Source organism: Balaenoptera acutorostrata, chromosome 20, assembly GCF_949987535.1.
Source record: "Balaenoptera acutorostrata chromosome 20, mBalAcu1.1, whole genome shotgun sequence".
NCBI classification, from domain to species: Eukaryota; Metazoa; Chordata; class Mammalia; order Artiodactyla; family Balaenopteridae; genus Balaenoptera; species Balaenoptera acutorostrata.
The window spans coordinates 10,283,696-10,299,699 of NC_080083.1; positions in this window are offsets into that span (position 1 = coordinate 10,283,696).

Here is a 16,004-nt window from a genome sequence, read left to right on the forward strand (position 1 = left end):
GCTGCAAGATGTGAAATTCAGATGCATGAGGCAGCCACGTTCATTCCTTGCATTTTACGTGGAGTGAGAGAGAATGTGGCTGATACTCAAAGACGAGTAGAGACAAGAAAGGGCCTCCAGCATCCCAGCCCCTGGCTCTAGAAATTCCTGAGGCCCAGCTGTGCTTGTCTCCTCCTGCAGGCTGGTTGCCCAACGATTCCTTTGATTGAATGAGGTACCTCAGTATCTTTCCAGTAAATCCCCCTTTTCTTGGCTTAAAAATATTAAGATTTAAGAAAAATAAACTGAGGGACTTCCCCGGTGGTGCAGCGGTAAAGACTCCATGCTCCCAATGCAGGGGGCCCGGGTTCGATCCCTGGTCAGGGAACTAGGTCTCACATGACTACAGATTCTACATGCCACAACTAAAAAAGACCCTGCATTCCACAACGAAGATCCCGCCCGCAGCAACAAAGATCCCGTGTGCCACAACTAAGACCCAGTGCAGCCAATTAAATAAATAGATAAATAAATAAATAAATATTTTTAAAAATTTATTAAAAAAAGAAAAAACAAAAGAAAGCGAAACAGGTATAAAAGAAAACAAAAATGCCCAGGAAAAACCTCTCTGACAATAAAAAAGCAATACATGCCAATGCTAGAAAAATGGAAGAGTCCAGAAAGAAGCAGTGAAAATCAAAAACTTTCCTCTTCCCAAAGGTTAACAGCTTCCTGTAAATCAAATTCTCCTAGACCAAAGTCCAGCATATGTGTGTGAGTATATGTATGTATATATACATATATACATACATACATATTTACTTATTTATTTCACGTATACAAGAAGCATCAGAGTATGTTTACTATTTTGTAACTTTTTCTCACTCAGCGTATTGTAGAGATTGGCTTGTATCATCACACACAAGTCTTCCCCATTCTCCTTAACTGCTGCAGTGTTCTACTGCATGCATGTACCATAGATAATTTATGCAGTTCCCAATGGACAGACATTTAAGAAGCTAACCATTTTGGGTTTTGCAATTACACACTATGCAACCATATGCATGCATTTATCTTTGGCAGACCTTTATCCATAAGGTAAATTTCTAGCAGCGAAATTCCTAGGGCAAAGGGTTCATGCATTAGAAAAAAGCAACTACTGATGCCTTTTCCCATGTTGTTCTCCAAAAAGCATGCACACACTTACATTCACAGCGACACAACATGAGGATACCTGTTTCCTCATACCCTCCCCAGGACAGCATATTACCAAACTTAAAATTTTTTGCCAAACCAACAGGTGAACATTACTGTCTCATTATTTTGATTTACAAGTCTTGATGAAGAAAACTGAGTTTTTTTTCAGCAGTTATCTTGGCCATCTATATGTGTATATTAAAAAAAAACACCTGCTCATTCATATCAATGAACAAAATAATATTTATTCTAATATATGAGAATCTGCAATATAATGAAGATAAAATATTACACCAATGTTGAAAACTAGGGGACTTCCCTGGAGGTCCAGTGGTTAAGACTCCATGCGTCCACCGCAGGGAGCACGGGTTCAATCCCTGGTTGGGGAACTAAGATCCCACATGCTACAGTGTGGCCCAAAAAAAAAAATTTTTTTTTTTGAAAACTAGGTTAATCAAATAAATGCTTTGGGACAACTGGAGAACCAATCATCAAAATAGCCACCAGACCCTCATCTCTTCCACCAGGTGGATCAGATATTTGAATGTAAATTGAAGCCAAGAAAGTCCTAGAATGAAACAAGGATTGATGTATTCATCATCCTGGAGAGAAGGTCTTTCTTCCCTTCCCTGGAGCCCAAAATCAGAGGCCATAAAAAAAAGAAAAAAAATGCAGAAAGCTTCTGTAGGGTCAAAAAATCAAAGGCAAGCAAATAACAAAGTGGGAGAAAATACCTGCAACCAGTGACATCTCCTTTATTAATAAAGTGCTCATAGAAGCCCTAAAAAGCTGACAAGGTGGTGAACTCACTTGGGCTGTTGGCTCTGTCTTCAAATGTAGAAGCTCTGCTAGAAAACTGTGAGAAACCCCTGGGGAGAGAGGAGGTGGTTGGTCCTGGTGTCGGAGGGAACTGGCAGCCAGAGCGGAAGGGTGGCTGGCTCCATTGGAAAGAGATGAAAAGGGTGAAGAGTCATGATAAATACCTTCAAAAAGGGAGGGCGGAAATGAAGGGGTAGGGGAAAGAGAGGGAGAGAGGAAGAGGAGGGAGGCAGCCCAGCTGTCCCCTTGGGGGACCCTTGAGAATCCGGGGACGCTGAGCGCATCCAGGGCGCCCAGAGGCCCGGGGTGAAGGGTTCGCTCTCCCAGGGCAGCGCTCTCTGTACCGACTTGGGTAAAGAAGAAAAAAGTCCTTGGGACTTGGTACAGGAAAGAAAGTTCATACTCGTCATCTTGTTAAATGAGATCTCCAATCAACTTTTTAAAAATTAATTAATTAATTAATTAATTAATGCTTGGCTGCATTGGGTCTTCGTTGCTGCGCGTGGGCTTTCTCTAGTTGCATTGAGCTGGGGACTCTTCATTGCGGTGCGCGGGCTTCTCACTGCGGTGGCTTCTCTTGTTGTGGAGCACGGGCTCTAGGCGCACAGGCTTCAGTAGTTGTGGCTCATGGGCTCTAGAGCACAGGCTCAGTAGTTGTGGCACACGGGCTTAGTTGCTCCGCGGCATGTGGGATCTTCCCACACCAGGGCTCAAACCCGTGTCCCCTGCATTGGCAGGCGGATTCCTAACCACTGCACGACCAGGGAAGTCCCTCCAATCAACTTTTCACTTCAGGACAGAAGACAAGAAAATGAATCAGGACAGAAAGTCTCAGTATCAGCCAAGAACCGAGAGCACCTTCACGGGAAGTTTCTACACCTCGTGGGCCTGGCTTCAGAGGTGATGCCACCGTAGATGTGTAGATGCACCACCGGGATTCCGCCAATTTTGAAGGCCCAGGAGAAAATGATTCAAAGTCAGAGAAAAACCACTAAGAACTCCCAGTTCCTGACAGCCTGATGAAATGGGACTCCTCAAGCCAAGAGGATGCAAAAGGCAATTATAAATGAAGTGTGTTAGATCCAGTGGTTCATACTCCTAAACTCTCACTATTAACACTCTTAGTATTTATACTATTAATATTAAAAGTAGTGGCGGGACTTCCCTGGTGGTGCAGTGGTTAAGAATCCTCCTGCCAATGCAGGGGACATGGGTTCGAGCCTTGGTCGGGGAAGATCCCACGTGCCACGGAGCAACTAAGCCCGTGAGCCACAACTATTGAGCCTGCGTGCCTAGAGCCGGTGCTCCACAGCAAGAGAAGCCACCGCAATGAGAAGCCTGTGCACCACAACAAAGAGTAGCCTCAAATCGCGGCAACTAGAGAAAGCCCGCGCGCAGCAACAAGACCCAACGCTGCCAAAAATAAATAAATTTATAAAAGCATGCATTTCCGGGGGCTTCCCTGTTGGCGCAGTGGTTGGGAGTGTGCCTGCCAATGCAGGGGACACCGGTTCGAGCCCTGGTCTGGGAGGATCCCACATGCCGCGAAGCGACTGGGCCCGTGAGCCACAACTGCTGAGCCTGCGCGTCTGGAGCCTGTGCTCCGCAACGGAAGAGACCGCGATGGTGGGAGGCCCGCGCACTGCGATGAAGAGTGGCCCCCGCTCGCCGCAATTAGAGAAAGCCCTCGCACAGAAACGAAGACCCAACACAGCCATAAATAAATAAAATTTAAAAAAAACCCAAAAACATGCATTTCCTACCTGACCCAGGAATTCCATTCCTAGGACTTTATCTGAGAGAGAGAAAAGCTTATGTCTGTCAAAGATTTGCACACAAACCAGATCAAGCGTTGCTTGGCTACGAGGACCGACAGGAAGGGGCACAAGGGAATAGATGAAAATGTCTATCTTGATGGGGTGGTGATTACACGGATGGACACATTTGTCAAAACTCATGGAACTGTACACCTCAGATCTGTGTATTTCTCTGCATATATAAATTATTTCTCAATTTTAAAAGGTTATTAGGGAATTCCCTAGCGGTCCAGTGGTTAGGACTCTGCGCCTTCACCACCAAGGGCCTGGGGAACTAAGATCCCACAAACCACGTGGTGTGGCCAAAAAAAATTTAAAAAGTTATTAGTTTAAAAAATTAAAGTAAGACATTGTTTAAATGCACAACAGAGGACTACTTACAGAGTATTTATAGAGCATAGATCTCAGTATTATAATTCTAAAAGGCCATTTTAAATACAGTCAGCCCTCTGTATACGTGGACACAGAACCTGTGGATACAGAGGGCCGACTGTATATACCCAAAAAAGGGGGAAATATCAGTAAACTGAAGCAGAACGAAGCAGTGATAAAGAATAACTAGTGATGAAATAGTGAAAGATCTCTCCTCCCAGCGAACTCACATGCAGGTAGCTTTATGGATGAGTTCTACCAAACTTTCAAGGAACAGATCATCTGTACTTTATATAATTTGTTCCGGAAAATAGAAAAAGAAGGCAAGCCAACCAGTTTTATGAAATTTTTACTCCAGCTAAGGACAGACAAGAAAATAAAAATATAGGCTTCACTCACTTACGAACATAAACGTGAAAATCCTATATAAAATACGGGCCAACCAAATCCAAAGTTTATTGGAAAAGAAATTATCCAATCTGATTGCGTCAAGTTTGCCCTGGGAATGCCAGGATGATGTACCACCCCACATTCTTCCTCCCTGACAGAACCCCATCTTGCTGGGAACAGCGTGTGTGTGCCCCAGACCCAAGGGCTGAGTCACCATTAGTCACAGCCATTCCCTGCTCCTCTGCCAGACACTCAGAATGCAAACCTCTCTTGCAGCCAGAAGCACCGTGATCCGTTTCTGACTAATGACACCAGGACAAGTCAGCTGGGGGAGGAGGCGTCTGTGAAACTTTAACCTTTCTGGTGAAAGGAGAGTCACTTATGGTTAAGCAGTTTTGTGCTTCTTTTCCTGCTCTTTCCCTTTCACCACCAGATTTATGCCTTTGAATGTGGTAGCCAGCTTGCACTCATGAGGTGACTAGCGTGAGGACAAAAAGCCAGTGTGCTGAGGATGGCAAAATAGAAAGATGGACTCCTTCTACTGGAGGACACCATCAAGCTGCTGGACCAACCTGAGATGGTCCATCTCCAGGCTGCTTGTTAAGAAGTTACTGCCCTTTGGGAATTCCCTGGCAGTCTAGTGGTTAGGACGCCACACTTTCAATGCCGAGGGCCCGGGTTCAATCCCTGGTCGGGAACTAAGAACCCTCAAGCCACAATGAGTGGTCAAAATAAAGAAATAAAATTAAAAAAAAAAAAAAGGAAGAAGTTACTGCCCTTAGGTTTTAAGATACAATTGCTGGTATTCTGTTACATGCACCTGAGACCATTTCTACCAATTCAAATGGTTTATCATCAGAAAATCTACCACTATTATTAATTACATTAGTGGAATAAAGGAGAAAGAGCACATGATTGCATAATTTGAAATAGGAAAAGCTCAGAGTGCAATGCCTAATTTTAATCTTTAAAACTTCAGAAAACTAGGAATAGAAACAACTTTTCTAAGTTGAAAGACCATATATTAAAAACTTGTAGGGGGACTTCCCTGGTGGCGCAGTGGTTGAGAGTCTGCTTGCCAATGCAGGGGACACGGGTTCAAGCCCTGGTCCGGGAAGATCCCACATGCTGCGGAACAGCCGAGCCTGTGTGCCACAACTGCCGAGCCTGTGCTCTACAGTCCACAGGCCACAACTACTGAAGCCCGTGTGCCGCAACTACTGAAGCCCTAGCGCCTGGAGGTCGTGCTCCGCAACAGGAGAGGCCACCGCAATGAGAGGCCTGTGCGCCACAGCAAAGAGTAGCCCCCGCTTGTCGCAACTGGAGGGAGCCCGTGCGCAGCGGCAAGGACCCAACGCAGCCAGAGATAAATGAATAAGATAAATAAACTTAAAAAAAAAAAAAGAATCTGCCTGCCAATGCAGGGGACACGGGTTTGAGCACTGGTCCGGGAAGATCCCATATGCCGCAGAGCAACTAAGCCGGTGCACCACAACTACTGAGGCTGTGCTCTAGAGCCTGCAAGCCACAACTACAGAGCCCGCACGCTGCAACTACTAAAGCCCATGCACCTAGAGCCCGTGCTCCGCAACAAGAGAAGGCACCACAATGAGAAGCCCACGCACCACAACGAAGAGCAGCCCCTGCTCTCCGGAACTAGAGAAAGCCCGTGCACAGCAATAAAGACCCAACACAGCCAAAAATAAACTAATTAATTTAAAAACACCAAACCTATAGGGGACTTCCCTGGTGGTCCAGTGGTTAAAATGCCATGCTTCCAATGCAGGGGGCACGGGTTCAATCCTTGGTTGGGGAACTAAGACCCCTCACATGCCTTGTGGCATGGCCAAACAAAACAAAACAGCCCTATAATTAACATATTTAACGATGCCCTCCCTGTAAACCTGGGTATAAGATGGGATTGCCACTACTGCAACATTGGGGGTCCTGACCAATGTGCTAAGATAAGAAAAAGAAATAAGCAGTATAGAGACAGGAAAGGTAAAGGTAAACCTGTTGTTACCTGTGATGATATGATCACCTATGTAGAAAATCTATCAGAAACAATAAGCAAACTATTAGAACCAATAGGAGAGTCAGGGACTTTGATGGCTACAGGAAAAATTTAATACTAATAGCTCTCCATTACAATTTTAATCAACTAGGAATTATAGAAAACAAAGTAGCATTCACAATAGTAATAAGATATATAAAGTATTCAGAACTTAATTAAGAATGTTCTTTACATTTACATAAAGCGTTTCTGGAAAAAAATTGAAAATGTTAAAGGACATAAAGTTTTGGTATAAATAGATCAACTATTTGTTTGGATGGGTCAACTCAATATCATAAAGATGTTAATTCTCCCTAAAATAATATATAAGTTAAATTTTCAGGAACTTGACAAACTTATTCCAAAATGTATATGACAGTATAGAGGTACATGAATAGCCACATCGGTTTTGAAAAAGAAGAGAAAAGATGAGGGAATCACCCTGCCAAAGAGTAAAACATATCATGAAAGCCATAGCAAACAAACAAACAACAGCAAACATACACACACACAGTTGGTATTGCTCAGTAACTGACAAGAGGAGGAAACTGACCAGAGAGTGCAGAAACAGCCCATGTGCCTATGGAAGCTTGATATAGGATAAAGGTAGGATGATGTCAGTGGGATCAAGGTAGATTAGCAGATAGGGTACGTAGCCACCTCATGCTGTGGAGGAAAAAAGAAAAAAAAAAGCTGTATCCCTACCTCATACCATATACAAAAGTAAACTCCAGAGAGATTAAGGACTTTAAAACATATGGTAAAACTACAAAGCTAACAAAAGAAAATGTAGGAGAGTATTTTTGTGACCTTGAGGTGGAATCTTTTTTTTTTTTAATTATTATTTTTATTTATTTATTTATTTATTTTTGGCTGAGTTGGATCTTCGTTGCTGCATGTGGGCTTTCTCTAGTTGCGGTGAGCAGGGGCTACTCTCCGTTGCGGTGCACGGGCTCCTCACTGCAGTGGCTTCTCTTGCTGCGGAGCACGGGCTCTAGGCATGCGGGCTTCAGTAGTTGTGGCGCATGGGCTCAGTAGTTGTGGCTCGTGGGCTCTAGAGCGCAGGCTCAGTAGTTGTGGTGCACGGGCTTAGTTGCTCTGCAGCATGTGGGATCTTCCCAGACCAGGGATCGAACCCATGTCCCCTGCACTGGCAGGCAGATTCTTAACCACGGCGCCACCAGGGAAGCCTGAGGTGGAATCTTCTTAAACAAGATACCAAACCCACAAACCATAAAGGGAAACATTGATGGATCTGAATACATTAAAATTAAGAATCTCTGTTCAGGAGCTTGGGGTTTCTTTGGGCCTGAGCCACTCATCTCCTTGCATGGTCCTGCAATAAACCTTTCTCTGCTCCACAAAAAAGAATTTCTGTTCAGACACACAGACATAGAGAACAGACTTGTGGTTACAGGTGGTGGGGGGAATGGATGGATTGGGAGTTTGGGATTAGCAGACGCAAACTGTTGTATAGAGAATGGATGAACAACAAGGTCCTACTGGGGACTTTCCTGGAGGTTCAGTTGTTAAGAATCCGCCTTCTACTGCAGGGGACACAGGTTCAATCCCTGGTGGAAGAACTAAGATCCCGCATGCCTCGGGACAACTAAGCCCACGTGCCGCAACTACTGAGCCCGTGCAATCTGGAGCCCAGGCGCCACAACTAGAGAGAAGTCCACACGCCACAACAAAGAGCCCAATGGACGCAACAAAAGATCCTGCATGATGCAACTAAGACCCAACACAGCCAAATAAATAAATAAATAAAGAGGTCCTACTGTATAGCACAGGGAACTATATTCAATACCCTGTGATAAACCATAATGGAAAAGAATATGAAAAAGAATGCATATATATAGATATAAAACTGAATCACTTTGCTGTACAGAAATTAACACAACATCCTATATCAACTATACTTCAGTAAAATAAATTTTTTAAATAAATAAATAAGAAAAGAGTTTCTGTTCAACAAAGGACATCACAGACCCTACCCACTGTTGTCTGCCTCTTCTGCTTACATTCATTCACTTATTCGATAAATATTTATTAAAAACTATGCCAGGCACTGGAGCTACAACAGTGAACAAAATACACAACAGTGAACATGATCCCTGCAGAAATGTGGCTGGACTGGCGTTGTTGAGTGACAGAGCAGGGCGAGTACATTCTCCCAAAATGGCCTCTTTTCAGCGAAATGTGCAGGTAGTAGTTTGGCAGGATCGTTGTTAAGACTATAATAAAAAGACACTAGAGGAAGCATATAAAAGTGAGGTATGAGACACAGAGAGACAAGCCAAGGAGGTGTCTTATTTGATGTGGTCATTCCCTTCCATCCATGCAGCACTTTCTACCCCTAGAGCACGGGCCATGTTTCTGACTGCCTGCTGTCCCAAAGCTTGCCGTCTGGAGGGGTAGACAGACATTAAAACAAAGTGTCATCATAGCTTTGGCAGGGCTGTAGGGGACTTACATGCAGTAACAAATCCAGTCTAGGGAGCTCAAAGAACAACTACCCACCCCTCCCAGAAATGATCCAGAGCTAGAGTCACCAAACCATCATAGCCCCCCCAGTGGAGCACTCACGCTTAGAGTCCGAGAGGCCCCAGGGGCTGGCCCAGCTAGTGGCTTTACCCTACAAACACTGGATAGAAATATTCCATTCCACCTGCTGACACTCAGGTTCAATTCCATGAAACCCCACTTTCTTCCTTCCTTCCCTCCTTCCTTCCTTCCTTCCCTCCCTCCCTCCCTCCCTCCTTCCTTCCTTCCTTTCTTTTGGCTGAGCCAGGTCTTAGTTGTGGCACATGGGATCTTCGTTGCGGCATGTGGACTTCTTAGTTGCGGCATGTGGACTCCTTAGTTGTAGCATGCAAACTCTTAACTTGCAGCATGCATGTGGGATCTAGTTCCCCAACCAGGGATCGAACCGGGCCCCATGAATTGGGAGTGCAGAGTCTTACCCACTGGACCACCAGGGAAGTCCCAAAACCACACTTCTGATTCTAATTTTTGTTTTAGTTGGGTTCTTTTGGTTACAAGGAAAAGGAATGAAGTTAAATCACCTAAAAAAAGTTTCTCAACCTTCACAGCCATAATTGACTCATGCAATGGGTGATCCTGGCTAAAGTTTCAGTAGGAACCCGATACTTACATGCTATCAAAGCATCTCCCCACAAAAGTGCTTCTTAGTTACAAAAGGAAAAATAGTATCTTGATAATGGAGACTGGGTGGATTCCCCTTAACCAAACTCTCAAGGTTTTAACATCACCAGTAATGGGTCAAATTGATATAACATATCTCCTGAAATAATGCACTGAGAAAGACACACCACTCTTGTAATATTCCTGCCAGAAAAACAACCCAAATCCAATCATGAGAAACATCAGATAAATTGAGGGAAACTCTACATAATTGAGGGATATTCTTTGTAAGTACTGGATGATAGTTTTCAAAAATGCCAAAGTCATGAAAAATAAAAACAGGTTAAGGAACTAAAGGAAACTAAGAGATATGGTCCTGGATTGGATTCTGGACTGGGGATAAAAGCTATAAAGGACGTATTTCAGACAATTGGCAAGATGGGAAAATGAACTATGTATTGGATAATAGTACTGTATCAATATTAAATTCCTTGAAATTAATAACTATACTGCAGTTATGTAAGAAAATGTCCTTGTTTTTAGGAAATATGTTAAAATATTAGTGGTAAAAGACATGATGTCTCCAACTTACTCTCAAATGGTTCAGGAAAAAACACGTAAGAGAGAAAAAGTGATAAAGCGAACGAGACAAAATGTTAACAAATGGTGAGTCCCAGCCAAGTTGATACATAAAATTAACCATCACAATATACATGTGATGTTTATTGTCAACTGCAATAAATTTAGAAGTTTGCAATAAAAAGTTAGCCAAATCCACCTGAGAGCTTTCTGCTCCTGGGATGATGGAATAGATTTACTTTTTCCTATTCCACCTGCTAAGTACAACTAGACATTATATATAAAGCAAACATCAAGAGACGAAGATGGAGAGAAGAAGGCAGAAAGGCTAGGGACCTCGGGATCCAAGGAATAGCATGAAGATGGTGAGTTCCCTGGGTTTTCTTTTTGCCTCAAATGTCCCAGACTTGGAGGTAAAGAAATCAGCAACCTGGAAACACCACAGACACATCCCCAACAAAAGCCTGCTCTCTCTAGCCAAAGGGGCAGGAAAGGGACAGCCTAATAAGACAGAAAACTTCGAAAATAACCACTCGATTCCAGCCAAATATTACAGAAAAACTTCAGCCCCACCCACACCCATACTAGCAAAGACCAAGTGATGAGCATAGATTTCCACCCTCCCCAGGCTTGCCACGAGGCACCCCAACATCTCTGCCAGGGTGGTTTCCAAGAAGGCCAAGGAGGGTGAGGGGACTTTCACCCCAGCCCGCTGGTAATGAGGCCTCTCACACTCAGGGTCCATGGAGACTACGTGAGAGCCTGGACTTCATCCAGACTGGCAGTCGCGAGGCATCCCTGCTGGGGTGGTGTCCGAGGAGCCCTCCTGGAGAGAAAACTTTCACTCATTTCTGCAGTACTGAGGCCATTCTCACCCAAGGGGCAGTGGAGACCACGTGGGGAACTAGAACTCCCACCCTCATCCATGAGATGTCAACAGAGGCTGAATGGGAAACTTGAACCTCTGCCTCCACCTGGCAGTAAAAGTAAAAAGGCAGCAACACCCTTTTCCCTGCCAGAGCAGTGGCAGAAAAAGCCAGCTGAAACAGAAGGGTTAAGTAAGATCCAGAGTCTCATAAAATAACTTTAAGATGTCCATGCTTCATTAAAAATTAGTCATCATGGGGCTTCCCTGGTGGCGCAGTGGATGGAGTCCGCCTGCCAATGCAGGGGACACGGGTTCGAGCCCTGGTCCGGGAAGATCCCACATGCTGCGGAACAATTAAGCCTGTGCGCCACAACTACTGAGCCTGCGCTCTAGAGCCCATGAGCCACAACTACTGAAGCTTGCGTGCCTAGAGCCCGTGCTCCTCAACAAGAGAAGCCACCGCAATGAGAATCCCGCGCACTGCAATGAAGAGTAGTCCCCACCCGCCGCAACTAGAGAAGGCCTGCATGCAGCAACGAAGACCCAACGCAGCCAAAAATAAATAAATAAAAATTTATTTTAAAAAAATTTAGTCATACCAAAAACTGGGAAGAGCTCAAACTGAATGAAAAAAGCCAATCCGTAGCTGCCACCACACAAAGGACAGAGATGTTAGGACTATCTGAAAAATATTTTAAAGCAGCCACGATAAAATGCTTTAACAAGAAATTATGCATATGCTTGAAACAAATGAAAAAATAGAAAGCTTCAGCAAAGAAATAGAAGATCTAGAGAAGAACCAAATGGAAATTTTAGAGCTGAAAAATATAATAACTGAAATGAAAGGTCAGGGAACAGGCTCAACAGAATGAAGGGGACAGAGAAAAGAATCAGTGAGCTGAAAGATTTAATAATAGAAATCACCCATTCTGAATAACAGAGAGAAAGAAGACTAAAAAAACATAGTCTCCCATGGGAGCTGTGGGACTATAACAAAAGATCTACTATTGTGTCAACAGAGTCCCAGAAACAGAGGAGAAGGAGGATGAGGCTGAAACAGTTCTCAAGGAAATAATAGCTGAAAACTACCCAAATTTGGCCAGAGACATAAACTTACACATGTAAGAAACTGAGCAAACCCCAAACAGGATAAAGTCAAAGAATAACCCAAAGATAAAGCCCCCCAAAATAAACATGCAACTACCATATGACCCAGAAATTCCATTCCTGAGCAATTTTTTCCCAGAGAAATGAAGACTTATGTTCACACCCAAATCTGCACATTAATGTTTATAGCAGATCTATTTGTAATAAGCCAACAGCTGGAATCAGTCCACACGTCCTTCCGTTGGTAAACAGATAAACTGCAGAACATACATACTAGGGAAGACTACTCAGAAATAAAAAGAAATGAACTCCTGACGCACACAACAACCTGTATGAATCTCCAGAGAATTATGCTGAGTGGAAAAAAAAAAGTTCCAAAAGGTTATATACTGTATGATCCCATTTATATAACATTCTTGAAACGAAAAGATTATAGCAATGAAGAACAGATTAGTAGTTGTCAGGGGGTAAGGAGGGGTGGGGAGGTAGGAAGGAAGAGGGTGAGGCTATCAAAGGGCAACATGAGGGAGGCTTATGGTGACGGAAATGTTCTGACAGAACAATGTCAGTATCATCGTTTTGATATTGTATGTACTACAGTTTTAAAAAAATATTTATTTATTTGGCTGTGCCCGGTCTTAGACGCGGCATGCAAGATCTTTAGTTGCGGCATGTGGGATCTAGTTCCCTGAAGGGGGATCGAACCGGGGCCCCCTCCCTTGGGAGCACAGAGTATTAGCCACTGGACCACCAGGGAAGTCCCTGTACTACAGTTTCGCAAGATATTACCATTGGGGAAAATTGGGTAACGAGTACACGGAATCTCTGTCTTATTTCTTACAACTGCATGTGAATCGATAATTATCTCAAAATAAAAAGTTTAATTTTTAAAAGTCTACCTGAAATTTAAAAAATATCTTTGTAAATAATTCTACTTTTAAAAAAAGAAAAGAAAAAATAGAAAATACAATCTTTAAGCCCATTATGTTGCAAGTAACAATTCCAATAGCAATCAGTTTAAGAAATAAATAAGAGGATTTTTGGCTCACTGAACTTCAAAATTGGTTTGATACAGCATTTCAATGATGCCAAGGAGATTTTTTTTTTCATTATACCTCTCCTGACATTAGCTTCATCCTAAGGCCAGATCCCCTTGTGATCACAAGATGGGTGCCAACAGCTCACCTGGGGTTACATATTTCCTTGTCTACAGCCAGAGGAAGTATGTATACCTCAAGCATCCAACAGAAGTCTTGGGCTTCATTATGAAAGGACCAACTTACTTCCTGTGTCTGTGCTTGGACCAATCACTCTGACCATGGAATACCCTGACCAGCTTGTATCAGGGTACTTGTCAAAGGGGAGGAAGTCTAGTGACTGACTTAGGTTCACTCATGCAGCTGGGACAGAGTCATTCGCACGAAAAATTCTAAGGATGGGGTAGGAGTAATTTCTCAAAAGAAAAAAAAAAGGAAAAGCTAAATGGGTCTTGAGTAGACCTCCAACTAACGACTTCTGCTCAAACTCTTTAAAAATGAACCACAACCAGAGCCCTGAATTGGATTTCTTTGGATGCATGCAACAGAAATCAACTCTACCTAACTTAATCCAACACAGACTTCTTGGAAAGATGCAGAAGCTCACGGGGTACAAGTGAACACTGGAAATCCAGGACTGCTAAGGGATTAGGTGAGGCTGAGGAGTTAGTAGCAGGAACTATTCTACAGCTTTTCCTGAGCACTTTGTTGAAATGAATCAAGTCCAGTTCTATTTTCTCTTCTTTTGTCACCTCATTCACCATTTGAAATCCTAGGAGAGGGAGTATGGTTGTCCATGATTAGGTCACATCTCTGGGCTGAACTCAGGTGGTAACAGGAAGGATCTAGTGGAAGGAACTTCCAAAGACATTTTGGTTTCCAAAGCAAGAGGCCAGAATACCTACTCCCATCAAGTATACACTAATCTGGGGAGGTGTAATCTCTTAAAAGGAAATGGGGGTCCTTATTTTAGAGGAATAGATGCTGGATATAAAAATTACAAATATTCATCTTAGGTATTAGATGATAAAAAATGTGAGATGGCACAAAGCAGCACTCAAATGAAAAGTATAAATTAAGTGAATTTACCTGCAAAGCAAGAAAGATTGAAAATAAGTCAACGAAGATTTCAACTCAAGAAGGCAGAAAGAGAACATGAAAATAAGCTCATCAGAAACTAACAAAATGTTGTAAATCAACTATACTTCAATAAAATAAATTTTAGGGACTTCCCTGGTGGTCCAGTGGTTAGGACTCCCTCCCAATGCAGGGGGCCCGGGTTCCATCCCTGGTCGGGGAACTATATCCCAGATGCCGCAACTAAGAGCCTGCATGCTGCAACTAAAAAAAAAAAAAAAAAAGGTCCCACATTCCCGCATGCCACAACAAAGATCCCGTGTGCCGCAGCTAAGACCCGGCATGGCCAAGTAAATAAATAAATGAACAAAAATATTTTTAAAAAAGACAATCCTTTAAAAATAAATTAGTTAAAAAAAAAAGAAAAGAAGCTCAAAGTATGAGAAATTATTAAAGATAAAAGTAGACATCTGTCATCAAATTAAAAAACCCAACAATTGACTAGTAAAAATAATAAATCTCGTTCTTTAGTCCAATAAAATAGACCAATCTTTGGCAAGTCTGGTGAATAAAGAAAGAAGGGCAGGGAGGAAGACAGAAAAGAGGAAGAGCAAAAATACAGACAAACAACATTAGGGGTCATAACTACACATATGGAGATTTTAACAAATGATAAAAGTATAAAATGCTCAAACTTGCAATAATAAATTGAACTGCCACATGAAATAGATATTTTATTAGAAAAATATCAGTTACCAAAATTGACTCAAGATGTAGAAACTTCAATAGACAAACAGAGTAGGAATTGGAAAGGTATCCAAGGAGCTTTCCCCCAAATGTCATCAGGTCCAGATGGTTTTATAGGTGAATTCCACCAAAACTGCATGGAAAATCCCTATGATCTCTAACTTTTCCAGAGGCTCTAAAAATTTCCAACCTATTTTACAAGGCCAGTATAACTCTGACAACAAAACAAAAGAACAGAATAAGACAAAGGCCCCTCAAAAGAAATCTATGGGCCACTCCTATTTTCTAACTTCGATGTAAAAGTTCTAAATAAAATGTGAGCAAACCAACCTATAATTATATCTAAAGAATAATTCATAATGGCCAAGTAGGGTTAATCCCAAACATTCAAAGATGCAAAATTAGAAACAATTCAGGACGTCGACATGTGAAGAAAATAAAACATTAGGACCGGGCTTCCCTGGTGGCACAGTGGTTGGGAGTCTGCCTGCCAATGCAGGGGACACGGGTTCGAGCCCTGGTCTGGGAGGATCCCACATGCTGCGGAGCAACTAAGCCCGTGAGCCACAACTACTGAGCCTGCGCGTCTGGAGCTTCTGCTCCGCAACGGGAGAGGCCGCGACAGTGAGAGGCCCGCGCACTGCGATGAAGAGTGACCCCCGCTCGCCACAACTGGAGAAAGCCCTCGCACAGAAATGAAGACCCAACACAGCCAAAAATAAATAAATAAATAAATTAAATAAAAAACAAAAAACAAAAAACATTAGGACCATTTCAGTAGGTGCCAAAGTATATGAATCTCTTCTCTCTGTCTG